The sequence below is a fragment of the Nycticebus coucang genome, chromosome Y (assembly GCF_027406575.1).
Source record: "Nycticebus coucang isolate mNycCou1 chromosome Y, mNycCou1.pri, whole genome shotgun sequence".
NCBI lineage: Eukaryota > Metazoa > Chordata > Mammalia > Primates > Lorisidae > Nycticebus > Nycticebus coucang.
Genome location: NC_069805.1, coordinates 35,567,851 through 35,588,316, shown reverse-complemented (window position 1 = coordinate 35,588,316; position 20,466 = coordinate 35,567,851). Strand labels below are relative to the sequence as shown.

Below are 20,466 nucleotides of genomic sequence, written 5' to 3'. Positions count from 1 at the left end.
AGAGTTGACTTTTAATGAATCTTACTGTTGGAGTATTTGAAGTCTGTTAAGCTTTCTAAACTAGACAGCTGCTAAGAAATACTTAGTAAGGGTGTCTGGTAGAATTAGCTCTATTGTAGTTCTTCACCTTTTGGTTGAAAAAAAGGAGCGTGACATTTTCAAAGCTATCCTCAAGTAAATGTTCGCCTATAATCCTCCCTTCTTAAGAATTTTTTCCCCTTCTTGCAGGGTAACGCCATCCTCTGAAAATCCTAATGGTGCTACTTCTAGTGTCAGACAAGGAAAACCCTCTTTAAGACGAATTAAGGGAAGACTACACAGAAGCAAAAGTCTGGATAGCTTCGATTTCTGTGAGCTCACTGTAAGTGGACTGGCTGATGCTTTCCTCATTTTTCAGATAGTATGAAAATTTTTATTTTACCTTTCTATTTTCATAAAAACGTAACGAGCTTATTTTGTGGTAAGCATTTTTTGTTTTAAAAATTGTTTATTCAACAGGTTACCGACCAGAATGTTTTCTTAACTAGTATGAGTGTGTTACATTTATAATACATGGTTCATAATGATGATTCTGATGCAAAGATGAAGATAGGGAAATGCTCTGAACTCTACAAGAAAAACTGAACTGAGTTCTACAAAGTATTAATAATATAAATTTCTTAGAAAGTCTCAAATCCACATGTTAATATAAGTGGGTACTTAAGGATCTGATTAACTCCAAACATCCAACTTCCTGGTAGTGCCAGATGATAATTACTCTAATTAGGACAGGTCCCAGTTCAGTCAACAATGGTGCTTTCTTTCTATTCTAAGTGATTAACATTTATGGTCGTATTTTTTTCATGCCAAGTTACAGGTTTTCATATGGGTATATGGTAAATTTGTGCATGTTTTTAGAATAACACACTTTCAGGCCTCACTTGAATAAAAAAGCTATTGTAATGCCATAAAGGAAGTACTAGAATTTCCTTTTCTGTGAAAAAGTTTTATTTGGGCCGGGTGCAGTGGCTTACGCCTGTAATCCTAGCACTCTGGGAGGCCAAAGCAGGTGGATTGCCTGAGCTCCCAGGTTCGACACCAGCCTGAGCCACAGTGAGACCACTGTCTCTAAAAATAGCCAGGTGTTTTGGCTATAGTCCCAGCTCTTGGGAGGCTGAGGTAAGAGAATCGCTTGAGCCCAAGAGTTTGAGGTTGCTGTGAGCTATGGCTCCACGACACTCCACCAAGGGCAACAAAGTGAAACTCTGTCTCAAAAAAAGAAAAAGTTTTATTCAAATTTATGTATCATAGGGTTCAATGGCAGATTAACGAATGTTTAGGATGCCTGGTAGACTAGATGTGTGTCTTTCTTCCCTTTGAGTTCTGAAAAATTCTCAATTATAAACTTACCACTGACCATTGTTGTTTTAAAAAATGGTATTGAAGTATGAAACAAAATCCTGTCATTTACATCTCTTACCTATAATTAATGAAAATAAAAGCTCAGCAAATGGAAATGCTCTATATTTTTTACATTTTACTTTAATATTTTCATGTTTACTGAAGTAATTTTGTTCAGTAAAAGTGATCCTGAACATTTTTTGTGACCCAAGACACAAGAAGGTAAAATGAGTTATCAGAAGACATTTTATCAAAAACTGAGAAAAGGAGTAAAAAGACTGTCATTTCTTGCTGTGTAGACCTAACAGTTAACGTGCCCAAAGAAAATATAAATGTTTTAAAATTAAGTGAATTGCTTTTCAGAAGTCAAACATTGAGTTCATGAGAAACAAATTTTAATTATTTGTTGGAATATAAAAATATATTTGGGCGGCGCCTGTGGCTCAGTGAGTAGGGCGCCGGCCCCATATGCCGAGGTTGGCGGGTTCAAACCCAGCCCCGGCCAAATTGCAACAAAAAAATAGCCGGGCGTTGTGGTAGGCGCCTGTAGTCCCAGCTGCTCTGGAGGCTGAGGCAAGAGAATCGCGTAAGCCCAAGAGTTAGAGGTTGCTGTGAGCTGTGTGATGCCACGGCACTCTACCTGAGGGTGGTATGTGAGACTCTGTCTCTACAAAAAAAAAAAAAAAAAAAATATATATATATATATATATATATTTATATTCCAACAAATGTTTGGAAATGTTACCTGGTAACAAACCAGGTTTTCTTCTGTCATGTTAAATATTGTCATTACTGAGGCATAATCAAATATTTGATTAATTTGACTTGTCATAAAATATGTTTACTTGCTTAAACAGCATCATTCAGATTGGGGAAGATAAAATTTCTCTAGAATATGATAGTAAAAAAAGCTTTACTTCATGTAAGGTTGAGTTCAGTTTCTCACAAATAGAAATGGATTATTTCCACTATGGAGAAAAGTTGGCATATACAGTTATCTTTTTATCATGATAAAAAATATATTTAAAAATTTGATATTTTCATTACTTCTTGACCTTTTGGCTAAGATCAAGTGTAAAAATTTGTTTATTCCCTGCCTCATTCCATGAAAGAGTTGATCTGACTGAAGTTGGTACATAGTCCAAGCAAGGAAAAAAATAACACTACCCAGGTGCAGAATTAATTTGTTTTCTTTTTTCTGGTCTTTTCTATTTGACTTTATCTCAAAAGTGAAATGTCTTAGCATTCTTGAAAGGAGGGCATTTTGACTTTGAGATTAAAGAGAGGAAAAATTTAAGTTCACAGAAGGCCAATTCCAGGGAGGGGCTGTGCGCTCTGGCTTACTGGGATTCAAACACTAAGTTGTTTTTGATTTTGGTTTTCTACTTCTAAAGAATGCATTGAGAGGTTATGGACTTTCATCTCCCTCTCAGTAACGAGAATGTGTTGATAAATTCTAATTACTTCAATTTGAGTTTTTTGCAATTTGCGTTCATTTTTGTGGTTTTCATGGTTATGGTTGGTGGGCAGCAATTTATATTTATTTTACTCTTTCAATATTTTTAGAGTGTTAAAATTTTTACAATGAACATGTTCCATTTTTAGAAAAACAATAAGCTGATTTTCCAAATAATAAAATATAAAAAGAACAGCTTAACAGCATGGCTAGTCCCATTTTCTACTTTATGATATGGCAATTAATACTATAATATCCAAAATACATCAAGGTACAGAGCATCTTTGGCATGGTGATAAAAATATTTTTTCCCTATACTTTAAAAATTCTATCCTCTTTTTTAAAAAGAGGAAGTACTACTGGAAAAAATGTGGAATAGAAAAGGGTTTCATAGGAGGTGGAGGGTGTTCAGAATTAGTTCTCTAGGAAGTTGACTTTGGAATATAATCACGGAGACCCAAGTTGTGAAAGCTTTATCCCCAAATATCTGAAAAGAAGATACTTAGTAAGGGACCTGTAATGACTTTCAATTACATAGGAATAGATGATGCTATTCCCTTTAGGAAATACTACAGCTTAGCCATCCGTAGATAACTCTTCATAGATGTTCCAGTTCAAAAAAGATTGTCAATTTTGTCATATTGCACACTTTTTAAAATTTATGAAATTTCTGATTAAACATAGGGCTTCCTGTGATGCTGAAGTAAATGAGGAACCTTAAAATACAAAGATTTAGACTTAGTTAATAATCTCCTGCCATAGTCACATATCAAATTTATATGAACAACAGAACATTTATAGTGTTATTTTACTTTTACATACTACTTTTAACTTTCTTTTTTTTTTTTGCACTTTTTGGCCAGGGCTTGGTTTGAATATGCTACCTCGACATATGGGGCCAGTGCCCTACTCCTTTGAGCCACAGGTGCCACCCTACTTTTAACTTTTCCAAATTAATTTAAGAAAAAATACAGTTTTCATTGCTTTCTGGAAAAGATAGTAAGCAGAACAAGAGGACCACTTAGGGCAGTTTCTGAGAAGCCTCAGGTTCCAGCTGAGACATTGGCCTTGGTCCCGGGCACCCTCCAAGTCATTTCACTCCTGGGGAGAAGCGATTGTTTCAGCTTTCTGTATCAGGATTAAGTGGGATGAGCCTTCTATCTCATTTTGTAAACCCTGCAGCATAATTGATTGCCATCCTAGTCGCTGAGGAGGACTGGAATCCAGCCAGTCTCAGTGTCCCAGGGATGCTTGGTGAAACTGCCCTAGCACAGCCTGTACTGGACATGGTTAGCCTGCAGATGTATTTTGCCCTGGAAACCTGAGCTTTCCTTCCATGTTTGAATGGGTGAAATGCTATAGAAACAAGGTGACAAGTGGTTTTTTTCCTCTTGGGGGGATGAAAGGACATAGTGATGATCAATAAATATAAAGAAGAAAAGTGACTGTCTTTAGGTTTAGTGAATGATGTTTAGATCCTTAGGTATTCACTTCACCCTGGTGTCCGTCATTGCTTGTTTGGAGTGAACAGATTACATTTTCTTTTTTTTTATTAAATCATAGCTGTGTAATTAACGTGATCATAGGGCACCATACACTGGTTTTATAGACTGTTTGACACATTTTCATCACACTGGTTAACATAGCCTTCCTGACTTTTTCTTATTGTGTTAAGACCTTTATATTCTACATTTACTGTCACATGTACCCTTGTAAGATGCACCACAGGTGTAATCCCACCAATCACCCTCCCTCCACCCATCCTCCCGCTCCCTCCCCTTCTTCTCCCCCTTCCCCATATTCTTAGGTTATAACTTGGTTATAGCTTTCATATGAAAGCCATAAATTATGGTCATAGTAGCGCTGAGTACATTGGATAATTTTTCTTCCATTCTTGAGATACTTTACTAAGAAGAATATGTTCCAGCTCCATCCATGTAAACATGAAAGAGGTAAAGTCTCCATCTTTCTTTAAGGCTGCATAATATTCCATGGTGTACATATACCACAATTAATCCATTCGTGGATCGATGGGCACTTGGGCTTTTTCCATGACTTAGCAATTATGAATAGGGCTGCAATAAACATTCTGGTACAAATATCTTTGTTATAATGTGATTTTTGGTCTTGTGGGTATATACCTAGTAGAGGAATTATAAGATTGAATGGCAGATCTATTTTTAGATCTCTAAGTGTTCTTCAAACATCTTTCCAAAAGCAATGTATTAATTTGCATTCCTACCAGCAGTGCAGAAGTGTTCCCTTTTCTCCACATCCATGCCAACATCTTTGGTCTTGGGATTTTGTGATATGGGCTAATCTTAGTGGAGTTAGATGATATCTCAAAGTAGTTTTGATTTGCATTTCTCTGATGATTAAGGATGATGAGCATTTTTTCATATGTCTGTAGGCTGTGCGCCTGTCTTCTTCAGAGAAGTTTCTCTTCAAGTCCCTTGCCCAGCCTGCGATGGGATCCCTTGTTCTTTTCTTCTTCTTTTTTTTTTTTTTTTTGTAGAGACAGAGTCTCACTTTATGGCCCTCGGTAGAGTGCGGTGGCCTCACACAGCTCACAGCAACCTCCAACTCCTGGGCTTAAGCGATTCTCTTGCCTCAGCCTCCCGAGTAGCCTTGTTCTTTTCTTGCTTATAAGTTTGAGTTCTCTGTGGATTCTGGTTATAAAACCTTTGTCGGAGACATAACCTGCAAATATCTTCTCCCATTCTGAGGGCTGTCTGCTTGCTTTACTTACTGTATTTTTGGCTGTGCAGAAGCTTTTTAGTTTGATCAGGTCCCAATAGTGTATCTTTGAAGCTGCTTCAATTGCCCGGGGGGTCGTCCTCGTAAAATACTCGCCTAGACTGATTTCTTCAAGAGTTTTTCCTGCACTGTCTTCTAGTATTTTTATAGTTTCATGTCTTAGGTTTAAATCTTTAATCCAGTGAGAGTCTATCTTAGTTAATGGTGAAAGGTGTGGGTCCAGTTTCAGTCTTCTACAGATTGCCAGCCAGTTCACCCAGCATCATTTGTTAAATAGGGAATCTTTTCCCCACTGAATGTTTTTAATTGGCTTGTCAAAGATCAAATAACGTTAAGTAGCTGGATTAATCTCTTGGTTCTCTATGCTATTCCAGACATCTACCTCTCTGTTTTTTGTGACAGTACCATGCTGTTTTGATAACTATCAATTTATAGTATAGTTTGAGGTCCGGTAGCGTGATTTCTCCTGCTTCGTTTTTATTTCTGAGTAATGTCTTGGCTATTTGAGGTTTTTTCTGATTCCATATAAAACGAAGTATTTTTTTCAAGATCTTTAAAGTATGACAGTGGCGCTTTAATAGGGATTGCATTGAAATTGTATATTGCTTTGGGTAGTATGGACATTTTAACAATGTTGGTTTTTCCCAGCCATGAGCATGGTATGTTTTTCCATTTGTTAACATTTTCAGCTATTTCTTTTCTTAGAGTTTCATGGTTCTCTTTATAGAGATCTTTCACGTCCTTTGTTAGGTAAACTCCCAAATATTTCATCTTCTTTGGCACTATTGTGAATGGAATAGAGTCCTTAACTGTTTTTTCAGCTTGACTATTGTTGGTATATATAAAGGCTACCGATTTATGAATGTTGATTTTGTAACCTGAGATACTGCTGTATTCCTTGATCACTTCTAAGAGTTTTGTAGTAGAATCCCTGGTGTTTTCCAGATATACAATCATATCATCGTTGAAGAGTGAAAGTTTGATCTCTTCTGACCCTATAAGATTACATTTTCACTTCTTTCCCTTCCTCCCTTTCAGGCTCTAAGTGTGTAGGCCAAGAGGTGGGAGCAATAATGTAAAATGCCACAAGATTGCTTGAAATTTTATAGCTTGTCTTGATCAACCCTCCCTCCTAAAATAGGGAGATGGACCCAGTTCTTTCAGTTTAAAGGGAAGCTTTTCTAGAACGTAAACTTAAGGAATTTATTTTCTGCTTTGTGGATATAAGCCTAGATTGCTACTTATCTATCTGCCAGTAGAAAAATACCACAAAAAGTTTTGCACACAACAGATAGAAACAGTGATCTGATTAATAATTTATGCTAGTGTTGCCTTAATTTGGGGTGAAAGGAAGATTCTTCTTTATAAGAATCTCTGTAGAAACTTATAGGAAATGTATGTAACTCTATGAAGATATCAATGATGAACTTTCTCCCTCTTCATCTCTTTCTCAAAATTGTCTACTATGAACTCTGTGGGCACCTGGAGGCCCCAGAAGCCTGTTTTGAAACTAAATTCCCCTTCGGCTTTGAACACATACTAGATTTATTTCCCCTTTGGCATGAGTTGGGCACCTGGCTGGTAAAGAGGGGCTGGGCAGTGAGTGGTGAGAACACAGTGGCAGGGACCCAGCCTGTGAAGGGACAGAAGACACCATCTTATCGGCTCCCCAGGGTGCCTTTCTCACTTCCACTCCAATCACCACTGCTCACGGCACCAGTGTGAGAGCCAGGAGGAGGCAGCAGTGGTGAGCCACATGCCCTGGGGACGTGGTGCTCCCCTCACCCCGGATTCTAGTGTATCTTTGGGTATCTTTGTGTTCACTCTTATATCTCTCCAGTGTCAGTGGAGGTGCTGGTCCCAAGGCCACTATCACATCTCCTCACTATACCCATGTCCTTTGTATTCCCCCAAATATCAAACATGACAGATATTATCCTCCTTAAATCTATGTTTGATTTTTTTTTTGACTGATTGCTTCATGAACTATGGCCATTGAGTAAAGGAAAGCGTAGAGACAAATATTAAAATAATGGGCGTCATGGGCTGAGTGTGGTGGCTCATGCCTGTAATTGCAGCACTCTGTGAGGCTGAGGCAGGTGGATTGACTGAGCTCAGGAGTTTGAGACCAGCCTGAGCTAGAGTGACACCACATCTCTAAAAATAGCTGGGTGTTGTGGTGGGCACCTGTAGTCCCAGCTACTTGGGAGACTGAGGCAAGAGGATCCTTTGAGCCCAGGAGTTTGAGGTTGCTGTGAGCTATGACATCATAGCAATCTACTGAGGGCAACTGTGAAATTCTGTCTCAAAAAATAAAAAAAAAGTAGGTATCAAAAAAGCAAGAAGACATACAAGTTAATAAAAACACATTTGACATATGGCAGATAAAATACCCAATTAACTTTGTGGACTTCTCTTATGGGCAGCAGACCTAAGCACTAGGAAATGAGGAGGATATTTGTTGGACAGGCAAAGTAAATGGGGTGGTGGAGTAGAGAGGTTGGTGGTGGAGGTAAAGGTGATGTTGCAGGTGGTGTGATGAGGGAGGAGATGGTGGCTAAGGTAGATGGAGGTGCTGGGGGTTGTGGCAGTGGAGGAAGTAGTGGTGATGTTGGGGTTGGTGGAGGTGATGATGATGGTATGGATGGTGGTAGAGAAAATGGCGGCAGAGGCGACAATGGAGTTGAAAATGAAAGTGGAGCGGGTGATGGTGATGGTGCTTGTGGTGAAGGTGAAGATGTTGGTCATGGAGGTGGGGGTAATTGGAGGTGAAATTTTTATCCCTAGGGTCCTGTGCTACCACACTCCCAGTTTTTCATTCTTCCCTAGCACAGGAAATGGCAACCTGACGTAGTTCTTGCCAAGGAGATGCAAGAAGAAAGACATCTCCGGGGAGGGCATCTCCTCTGACACAGAAGAGAAAGCTTTGTGCTCCTTTATTCTGCCCCCTTCTTTTTGGCTGGAAGTGTAAGAAGTGAGGGCACTCCTGGAGTTGGAAGTGCTGGTGGTGGCGGGTGGAGGTGGAGGGCTATTGTTAGTGGGTGTGGTGGTGGAGTGGACTGCACCAGCTTCTGTTCTCTCAGTGGACTACGCCTTTCACTTTTTAGGCAGTTGGAATGTTCCTGTTTGCAGGTAGCAGAACACTGACTCAAACTGGCATAAATAGTGAAATCATGTATTAGCTCATATACTAGAAGTTCAGTGGTCGGATGATCTTCAGGACTAATTGAATCCTGTGGTCCCAGTTCCATTTCTTGGGACACTTCTACTTTCCTCTGCGTAGACTTCGTGAGTGGGCTTGCACCACGATGGGGGCAGCAGTTCAGGCCTCACATCCACATGAGCAAGGCAGGGAGGGCCAGTGTCTCCTGTCCATGGGTCTCTTTTTTAAGCATGGAAAACCTCCATTCAAGCTCTTTCTCCCACTTTCCATCCCAGTAAATGCCATGCATTGATTTGCTTAATATCATTCTTTGACCAGAAGAAAAGTCTGAAAATCTCTAAGTAATAGCTATAAGAATGTAAGGTAATTCTTACATAAAAGGCATGGTAAAACAAGACTGTTTAGAGTCCTCAAAAATTGGTGCCTTTTGCTGATCAAATAATACTCATTTAAGGTAAACAGGAGCTTTTTTCTTACGTGGCAAGGCATCTGAGGTAGGCCGTCCAGGGTTGGTGACCCTGTTCTAGAACGTTCCCAGGAACCCACTTTTTCCGCCTTCCCAGGCTCCCCTCTTTCTGTGGGCCTCAGCCCGCATTGGTCTCTCCATGGCTGCTGTGTGTCTGCCCTCACTTCTTTCACTTCCAGCCAAAAAGAAGGGGGCAGAGTAAAGGAGCAGAAAGCTTTCTCCAAGGGAAACTTTGCCTCTCTGTGTCAGAGGAGATGCCCCCCCAGAGATGTCTTTCTTCTTGCATCTCCTGGGCAAGAACTACGTCAGGTTGCCATTTCCAATGCTAGGGAAGAATGGGATTCTGCCAGGAAGGAGGGGGAGGAAACAGATACTTTGTAGGTGGCCAGTAAAGATTTTAATTTAATTTTCAGTTAAGATTTTCCTAAGTGTTTCCCTGTTAATATTTACTTGGTCTGGTATGCTACTTAAGAGTCAGCTGAAAATTTTGACGCACAGTTTGAAAGAAGAATGAAAACTTGGGAGTTTGGTAGCACTGGCTGCTGGGGATTAAAATGGGATTCTGCAAGGAAGGAAGAAGGAGGAAACATACTTTGTAGGTGGCCAGCAGGGTCTTCTCCACCTACATACCCCGGCAGGTCTTGATCTCACCACTGTAGAGACCAGAAAATTAATCTGCAGTCAAAGCCAAGTCATCAGTAGCTTAACTTCTGATTGATACCCTGGTATGTTGTGAGAGATGGAGATCTGATATATATATGATATATCTGTGCATCTGTAGATACAGATCTGAGACCTCTGCATAATTCAACAGTCATATAATTGTGAGACTAATTTTCCCATAGGACTCACAAACTATGGTGACTTATTTCTGTTTTCCAGATACAGTGATTTGCCGTGGGCCAGTAGCATAGACACAGGTTATAGTCCTGTCTGCCTGCCAGTTTGACATTGTGTAATTCTCAATGCTTGTTATTAATTTGGAGCTTTTACATAATTTCAGATATGTTCATGAAATGAGACTTTAACTCTTTTAAACAATCATTTTTATGTTGCATTATTTAGGTTTGTACAACCAAACTTGTCATAAAACCTGACCAAATCATATTCAGTTTAAGAAGGCAGAAAAGTATGTAATATCTTTCTTCCCTCCCCTCCCCTTCCCTCTCCTCTCCTCAAGACAGGGTCTCCATCTGTTGCCCAGAGTAGAGTGTAGAGTGCAGTAGTATCGTCACAGCTCACTGCCACCTCGAGCTCCTGGGTTAAAATAATCCACCTCAGCCTCCTGAGTAGCTGAGACTAAAGAGGGAAGTGGCTGATTTTCCTGCGGTTTTGGGGGGTATGGGGGTCTTACTAGTATTGCTCATGTTGATTTTGAACTCCTGGCCTCAAGTAATCCTTGGCTTGCCAAAGCATGAGAATTATAGACATGGACTGCTGTATCCAACATACATAATACATTTTAGAAAAAAAATGCAGGGCAGCACCTGTAGCTCAGGGGGTAGAGCACGGGCCACATACACTGAAGCTACTGGGGTCGAACCCAGCCCAGGTCACCTAAAACAACAATGACAACTGCAACAAAAAACAGCCGGGTATTGTGGCAGGCACCTATAGTCCCAGCTACTTGGGAGGCTGAGGCAAGAGGATCACTTAAGCCCAAGAGGTTGCTGTGAGCTGTGATGCCACAGCAATCTACCCAGGGTGATAGCTTGAGACTTTTTTCAAAAAAAAAAGAAAAGAAAAGAAATGCAGCCAAATGGTTCAAATACAAAAAGGTTGAGTACCTGAATTAGAATATTTTAGCTAGTTCTATGAAATCTTGTCTATTCAGGGATAAGTGTTCCGCAAGTTTTCCCTAATTCTAGAAGTGTGTTAATGTAAAACCTTATAAGGTCTCTTATGTTATAATTTATGTGTCCATGTTGCCTCCCCAATTTCAAAGACAGGTTATGTGTAAAGAACTAGATTGTTTTATAATACCTGACATAATGTTAAGTGCTTGATAGAACTCAGTATAAATATTTGCTAAATGAATAAAGAGATGTGACTAAGTAAATACAAGGTCTGACAATTAAGTTTGGAAACTTGTCCTAAAAAAGTGCTCCATACCTCACTGCTAAAAATCACTACTGTCGGCTTAGAACCTTTGGCTCAAGCTGCTAAGGCACCAACCACATACACCTGAGCTGGTGAGTTCAAATCCAGCTGGGCCCACCAAACAACAATGATGACTACAACCAAAAAATAGCCAGGCGTTGTGGCGGGCACCTGTAGTCTCAGCTACTTGGGAGGTGGAGGCAGGAGAATCTCTTGAGCCCAGGAGTTGGAGGTTGCTGTGACCTGTGATGCCAGGGCACTCTATCCAGGGTGACAGCTTAAGGCTCTGTCTCAAAAAAAAAAAAAAAAAATCACTACTGTCCCCTTCTCAGTACTCCCCTGGGGAAGCTGTGCCCCTCACAGATAGTGCTATGGGAGCTGGTGCATTGTAGTGATGCAAGAGCCACACCTTTCTTGTACCAAGATTTTCAGTTAAGATTTTCCTAAGTGTTTCTCTGTAAATATTTACTTGGTCTGCTATGCTTCTTAAGAATCAGCTGAAAAATTTTTTTTTTTTTTTTTGTACAGACAGAGTCTCACTTTATGGCCCTCAGTAGAGTGCCGTGGCCTCACACAGCTCACAGCAACCTCCAACTCCTGGGCTTAAGCGATTCTCTTGCCTCAGCCTCCCGAGTAGCTGGGACTACAGGTGCCCACCACAACGCCCGGCTATTTTTTGGTTGCAGTTTGGCCAGGGCCGGGTTTGAACCCGCCACCCTCGGTATATGGGGCCGGTGCCTTACCGACTGGGCCACAGGCGCTGCCCGAATCAGCTGAAATTTTTAACACACAGTTTGGCACATTTTTGCCGTGTTTTCATCAGTTCTGCTCTAACTGCCCACCCTGACCTCTCTTAATCCATGACGCTTTCTCGCCCCTTTGAAAATCATTTAATCCATGTGTACACCACCGTTTTTTTCATGGCGTTATCCCCATAAACTTGGACTGACATGTCCCTGATTTCACTTGTACTCTGCCAAGTTTAACAAGAAATTTAATGTTTGTTCATTGCTCTAATTCAAGCTCTGACATTCTCACGGTGACACACAGAAACACCTAACAATAATGAACACCACTCAGCAAGACTCTCCCACATGTCGAAATAAAGATGGCTCTGAGACACTGATACACCAAGGTTGTGAAACCTTAGTGAGCTGTTTGCATATGGTGCCAGCATAAGCTCACAGTGGCAAGTTCAATAACTTAATTAATTGTCAGACCTTGTAAATGGCCTTGATGGTGGCTAGACTGTGAGGGGACCACTGAAGATGGAAATAAATCAGCCTTTCCCTGTCCTTCATGGCCTTAGCAAGTTTAAAGAATCCTCAACCTGGGTCTGTTCAGTATTTTTTTCTTTTGTAGAGACAGAGTCTCACTGTACTGCCCTCGGGTACAGTATTTTTTTCATGATGAGGTTCAGGGTGTGTTTTCTTGGCAGAAGTACCACTGAGATGCTTCTTTTTTCTCTCAGCGCATCTGGTCAGGGAGCAGACGAAGTTGGACTGCCCCACCATGGTGGTGTTAACCTTGCTACCCTAGTCACAGTGTGTCTGCCACGTTTCTTCAAGCTTAATTCATCACTCTTCCTCTCAGTAACTGATCATGATTTGGTGGGTGAGATAGTCCATTGTTACAGCGATGTTTCTTTTTTTTTTTTTTTTTTGGTAGAGACAGAGTCTCACTTTATGGCCCTCGGTAGAGTGCCGTGGCCTCACACAGCTCACAACAACCTCCAACTCCTGGGCTTAAGCGATTCTCTTGCCTCAGCCTCCTGAGCAGCTGGGACTACAGGCGCCTGCCACAACGCCCAGCTATTTTTTGGTTGCAGTTTGGCCGGGGCCGGGTTTGAAGCCACCACCCTCCGTATATGGGGCCGGCGCCCTACTGACTGAGCCACAGGTGCCGCCCACAGCGATATTTCTTATTAAACTTTCATCCACTATCCTTAGCCTCCCCAGATGACTCCAGCCCAAACCAGCCACCTCTGTGATAGTTGGTTGCCAAGTAGTGATTTTTCTGTCCTTTTCATTCACTTGATTAATAGTTATAAGTTGACATTCTGTTGTAGAGAAAAGCTTTTCCTTATCCATTTATTTGTATTTTCATTCATCTTTTGGTATCAGTGTGGACTCACAGATTCCGTTTCATTCACTGGATTGTAAACTGCTGCTATCTTTATTGTGATGTTCAAATTATCCAAGACTTGGACAATGGGAGCTCCCTAGACCGGCTCCTCTGTTGTTTTGACATGTGCCTATCAATTTTTGGACACTTCCTTGTTTTCTGAATAATATGTTCCAGACTTAGTTTGTATGTTTGTTGCCCCAGTCCTGGAACAAGCTATTGTTCAGGGACTCCAGTTCCTTCAATGTGGGATGGTGTTTAGAAACCAAGACTGGGGGTGGATCATGGTGCACCTCTCAGCAGGAGATGGGTGTGAGTGAACACACACAGTCCTCTGTAACTGTTCTGTGTGTGTGTCTTTAGTAACTTAAGTTCTCACCAATATTACGCTTCTACTTGCTCACTTCAGTGTTCTTTCTGGCTTTCCTCCCCTCTGTGTTCCAGCCGTCCAGGTATAGATGTCCACGCTGTCCACATATTCATTGCACAGTTTGCTCTTTTTGCTCTGTGTGACCAGTCTACCAACCACACTGCTCCTCCTCTCCCTCTGGTGCCCAGCGACCAGGGCAGTGGGTTTCATGCTGCCCATGTGGCTTAGTGAAGTTTATATGTAGAGAAGAAGTAGGGGAAACTCATCTCTCTCAAGTACAATGCTTTGAAGTCAAAGTTGTAGAGCAGTTCTGTCTTGCTTTGCCTTCAGGCTTAGTGTGTGTTGAAATTTCACTAACTGGCTTGGTCATGCCTTTGTCTTAGGAAGTGAGTAAAAAGAACAGCTGATGAACAGCTGATGATTCTTAGAATTAAAGTTCTTACCTTTTAGGAACATACACACGTTGTCTCACTGGACGTTGAGCTCCAGTGTTAGGACCTGGACCTTTTGGTCCTGGGGCATTTTTACCTTGCCCTTGACTCCTTGATCACATACATGGGACCTTAGAGGGGAATTACTTGACAGTGAGAAAAGTTAGTACGTGCCCTCCTCACCACCTCTACGTGCAGATCAAGGGGCCAGCTTCACAGCCAGGGCACTGCAGAGCCTCATTTTAGGGTCCCCTGGGCCTCCCTCCCCATCGCACACAAGTACACACACGCACACACACACACATACACATACCCCATCATCATCTGCTCTGCCTTAACAACAGTCACAGTGCAGTAGATCAGGCAGAAACGTGAACAAAGGCATGGAACAGTACAGTACAGGCAGTGCAAGGTACCTCACAGGATAAGGGGGTGACCAAAGCTGCCTGGTGCCGAATGGATTACAAAGAAGGTATCTGGAAAGATACTTCGGACTTAGCTGGAGCAAAAAGAGGGGAAGTGGGCATCAGCTTGAAGGAGCAGAGAAGGGGTGGGAGATGGAGCTGAGTGCACCATCTGGTTCCAAACCCGGTAGTTCTGCCGAGATACCCCAGGCAGGGTGGGTCAGGCGATGTGGTGGGGGCTTCAACCCCCAGCCTCTCCTGGGGGCAGCTCTGCTTTATCTGTTCTCCTTGTGGGTGAGTGGCACAGGCCATCTTATTTGGAAAAAAACGGGGGAGATTCTGCTTCTGTGATAGTTTTGTGACAGGCAGTCACACCAGTAAGAGAAATTTATGCGTAGAGGTTGAAGAGGCTGAGGAGGGGATTTTCCAGAAGGAAGTGCCTGATACACAGAGACACAAGTGGCCTCAAGCCAATTGGAGGGGAGGTGCAAAGGCAACCTGCACCTGCCAGAAGTCAGAGAAGGTCCTTTGAGGAGGTAGAATCACTGGTTTACCTTGAGAGAGGAGGGATGACATGATTTTGCTCATATAGTCATGGAATAGAGAGAGTCATCAGTACTTTTCAGAACCTACAGAACTGATGTCATGTATTTTGACAGGTTTCTTAGATCCCTGACAGTGACAGCTGCCCCCAGCCCCCAGTCTATGAAGGGGGCTGCTGCCATGGATCTTACCCTCCGGTACTGGGCTTTGTGGGGACCAGCTGTGGGAGCAGCAAGGGTGGGGAACATCGGGAAGTGGTTGGTGACATTGATCAAGGGCAGTGGGGTAGCTGGCAGGCGCAGGGGAGCTTTAAAAATATAGAAATATAAAGATAGAATGTTTTCACGTAAAATGAGTTCACTTACGAAAATAATTTTTTTTTTAATCTAATACAGATCGGCTCTTTTCAGAAATGACCTTAAATTATTTCATTACTTTTCACTCTATGAACTGAATCATTCGATTTCCACCTTTGTTAACGAGTCAATTATCTCTGAGGAATGTAAGCAGTAATGCGCACGCACGTAATGGTGAGCTCAGCTCTGTCTCCCACCCCTCCTCTGCTCCCTTCAGGTTTATATAGAAAACTGGTTATATTTGTCTTTGAAATGAATATTTTGTTCCCATTAGTCTCAATGAAAGCAATTTAATTCACCTGGTAATTTTGTGACTTTTGAGCCTAAGAATGAAAAATGGAAATTTAGAATGTCTTGTTTCTTCCCACATTTTATAGCGGCTAGTATTTTGTGAGGCTGACTGCACTCCTGGTGAAGAGGGTGAGGGGCATCATGGTGTAAGCACCTGCTCTATACCCTGGCTTGCGGGGGGGCGCCTAAGAAACCAACAGGAGAGGGGCTACTCTGTCACTTCAGTGCTTTACTCCTAACTTTCCTGTGAGGACAAGCGAGGAATGAATGTTACAGTTAAGTTCTCTTCGGTTTCGACTCTGTAGGTTACAGGAAGGCTCACTCCTCAGAGCCTGATTTTGGTGCTGTCACAAGCCCTGCCCAGATAGCTCCAGAATAACTTATGCCCTATTTGTTCTGTAAGTTCTACTCTGAGGGTCACTAATGGGCTTGGGCCACAGCCACATTTGTAGACGTTGTTCAAATGCATGGTGTCTTAACCCTTTCCGGCTTCTGTCACATATGATATGGTATAACTGAGTGGCTTGTAAACAACCGAAATTTTTTTCTCACAGTTCCAGAGTTGGGAATGGCCAGGATCAAGGCACAGTAGACAATATCTGGTAAAGACCTGCGTCCTCATGGACAGACACTGTTTTGCTGTGTCCTTATGGGAGGTGAGGCAGCAGGGGGCAAACAAGTTCCCTTGGGCCTCTTTCGTAAGGGCACTGATCTTACTCATGAGCCCTCTACCCACAGGAGCCCTCAACCCTCATGACGTAAGCACCTCCAAAGGCCCCACATCCTAATACCATTACTTAGGGGTTACCAAGTACCCCCTATTCATTACCAAATGAATAGGGGGCATGCAGACATTCAGAGCACAGTACCTGGTGTCTAGCTGGAATGGTGTTTTCCCTTTGCCTTCTCTTATCACTCACCAGCACTGCAGCCAGCTTTCACTTACCCTCAGGGTTGCAGATTGGGAGGGCAGAGTACAGGCTGGGAAACGGCTGTTGGTGGGTAGAGCCCAGTGGTTGTAGGCTGTGTTTGGGACGTGCATGGGATACACCTCAAAGAGAGTTCAGGCGTGCGCAGAGAGAGTCTGGGCAGCTGGGGCTGAGAGAGAGGTCCCAGACTGCAGGGTGGATGCCAGCAGAGAGGGAATGCCAAAAGGCCGAAGTGCCACGATGCCGCCTTTGCCTTAGTAGTGGCGAAAGCACGTGACCTTTAATAGAATGGCAACTAGAAGGTCATATGTAGTCAAGGGTTACTAGCAAAATGCAGTTGTGAACAGGAAGGATGGCATTTAAATAGGGCCTCAGCATCATCTCAGGACCTGCATGTTCCCTGTTTGGTGCAGTCATGGGAGGGAACCTCATACAACACAACGTCCAGATGCAAACTCTTTCACATCCAGCAGGTGTTGGTTGAGTATCCACATTGTCCAAGACCCTGAGGCTGGGAAAGGTATTCTTTCTGCTTGGTAGACTTTATCGTGAATCAGTGAGAGGTGGGCATTTAACAGGGTAACATGGACGTGGATGTTCTCCCTCTGCCCCAGGGCGGGTTGGCCCGCAGTCTGGGCAGTGCCGCTGGCCACATGGGGGCAGTCTAACAGCTTGGGCAAGGCCGTCCAGTAAAAAAAAAAAAAACAAAAAAAACCTTTACTTCATTCTTCTTCTTGCCCATTATAACTGTACTTAAATTATTGATGAATGGGCTTTAATGCGGAAATGAAATGGCAAAATCTTTTCAATTTGAAGTCATTTTGGTTGTTCAAATTGCTGGAAGTGATTGATATTTAGAGTGGTGCTACTTTAGGGCAGAGTGGAAATTTGAGCCACCTTGTTAGGAGGAGATTGATACGCCAAGAACTGTGATCATCGCAGGGTAATAGTAGAGGGACCCAGCGACTTTTTTTATTGTTTGGGTGAAAATGAAAGTGCTTCCCCCTTGTTCAAAGACTTCTGTGCTGTCAGAATAGTCAGGCTTTTTGCTGTTAATTTTTTTTTTCAAATAAATTTGGGCAAAATTTAAAATTAGTTCTACTATGTATACTGTACTCCAAATATGATTTTGGGGTTTTGACCTTTTAAAAATCATGCTTTGATACTCACTTTTATGTTTTGTTTTTTTTTTGCAGTTTTTGGTCCAGGCTGGGTTTGAACCCGCCACCTCCAGCATATGGGGCCAGTGCCCTACTCCTTTGAGCCATAGGCGTCACCCTCATTTTTGTGTTTTTATATACCACAAGCCTTTCTTGGCTTTGTTTCTCCATTCTCTATTGTGTACTGATTTGAACAATTTATTGTAGAGAATGAAAACCATAAACTAGCTTTCAAAATACTTTCTCAGTTTGCTCATTCTAACTATATACCTTTGAGTTACTGCATTTTATCCAAATGACTCATAATCACTGACCTTTCCATATCATTTTGGCATGAAAATTTATTTTCAGTATTTTGGGAGTTATATATAATTCAGTACATTCTTGTTACTGCTGTTTACATGTTAAAAGCCTTAGGCTTCCATACAAAGGTGATTCTTTTTATATAAAACAAGCACACTGTATGGCCCATGCTCCCAGCAGAATGTTAAAGCTAGACTGTTTAATCTCACGTTCCTCAGGGTCATTCCTCTTGAACATGTCTGTAAGAGCCATTGAAACTGGAAAGACTTGTTACTGCTTTGAGACACAGACACATTTTAATTCATCTAAATTTCTTTTAGTGTAATAGAGATTTAGCATGTGAGAATTAGACTTCTTTTCAGTAAGTGGGAAATGTTTTCCTTTGTACCTAGGTATATTTTGAACCAGGGCAAAATAACAGCCTAACTGGAGTTACCAGGTGTTCACGTAGGGGTTGGAGAGTGGTGTGGCCGCCCTTCTTAACTTATTCTCCACGTGGCTGTGTTATGTGTGTCCCTGCATGTCATGCGATAATCTTTGACTGGGTCGTGGCTGTCAGTTTTAGGGTGTATGCTTGTTATGTCCTTTGCATCTCGTGTTCAGATGGACATGTAATAACTGCGTCCCACGCTGTCGAGTCCTGCTGTGCTGTGTTCATGAGATTACTTTGTGGTGGGGGTTGGTGAGCTCCCACTTAATGGGCACAGTGTCGGGGTTCGGGGCACACTTCTTGGGTGCAGGACACAACTACAAGAGAGACTCTACCTGACAAATGCAAACATCATAACCTAGTTGTTTGTACCCTCACGTTAATCTGAAATTTTAAAAATAAAATTTTTTACACAGGGCAGCGCCTGTGGCTCAGTGAGTAGGCTGGCCCCATATACCAAGGGTGGTGGGTTCAAACCCAGCCCCCGCCAAACTACAACAAAAAAATAGCCGGGCATTGTAGCAGGCACCTATTGTCCCAGTTACGTGGGAGGCTGAGGCAAGAGAATTGCCTACGCCCAAGAGCTGGAGGTTGCTGTGAGCTGTGATGCCACAGTACTCTACCAAGAGCGACAAAGTGAGACTCTGGTCTCTAAAAAAAATAAAACAAGGGCGGCGCCTGTGGCTCAGTCGGTAAGGCGCCGGCCCCATATACCGAGGGTGGCGGGTTCAAACCCGGCCCCGGCCAAACTGCAACCAAAAAATAGCCGGGTGATGTGGCAGGTGCCTGTAGTCCCAGCTACTTGGGAGGCTAAGGCAAGAGAATCGCTTAAGCCCATGAGTTGGAGGTTGCTGTGAGCTGTGTGAGGCCATGGCACTCTACCGAGGGCCATAAAGTGAGACTGTCTCTACAAAAAAAAAAAAAATAAATAAATAAATGAATAAAATAAAAAGTAATTACTTCAGAATCATTTATTATTTTAGCATGCTTTGTTTTCTCCTCAGTTTTCGTATCAGAAGATGCAGTATCTAAGTTTATTGATATTTTTTCCTCTCAGTGTTTTCTCAGATTTGTTTTAGATCATGGTTTTTAATTAACAACATAATTTTCAATTCCTTTGGGTGTTATAAAAATGACAAATAGAAAACAATACATTTATAAACTTGTGGGGGTCCCCTAATTTTTGTTGAAGGTTTGGTTTTTCAGTATATTTTTACCTGATATTATTTTTTCAGTATATTTTTACCTGATATTATTTTTTCTCTGTTTTTGCCTTATTGAACAGTTTTACAAATATGATTCTTGGGGCAAATTCTTAAAACAGCAATCTTCTCTGAGCATAAATCCTATAGTACTAATGGTATATATAACATAATTATGAAATATTATGATAGTATTGTTTGCTAGCACTAATAAAGAGTTGTGTAAACTCCAGAACTCTGTTATAGCACTTACTATAACTTACAATAAGTAGCAAATGAAATGAGCCATTTGTTATAAAGTGGGTATTTGTGCATAAATATCGTTGGAAATTGGTTGGTGATCAGAAGAAAATTAAAGGAAGCAAGGGATCCGAGGGTCAAAGTGACCAGCTGTGTAACCTGGCTGGGTCACCAGTGTTCAGAATATAGTTTCTAAGGGAAGTTAATAAACCCAAGATAGAAAAAAAAGTAACCAAACAGTCCAAGGTGGATCTTATCAACCCAGTAGAACGGTCTGTAGGCTATGGTAATGTTTTTATTCTTCTGGTAAATGGTAGTGATGTGATTTGAGGGGCAGGAGGACCCCTAATAAGGTGTGGGA

General features: G+C 41.9%; 1 pseudogene; it reads left to right on the top strand.

Annotated features, from left to right (window-relative positions):
* Positions 1 to 8,159: 8,159 nt before the first annotated feature.
* Positions 8,160 to 20,466, top strand: part of LOC128579079 (bifunctional methylenetetrahydrofolate dehydrogenase/cyclohydrolase, mitochondrial-like) — a 30,381-nt pseudogene continuing 18,074 nt past the window's right edge.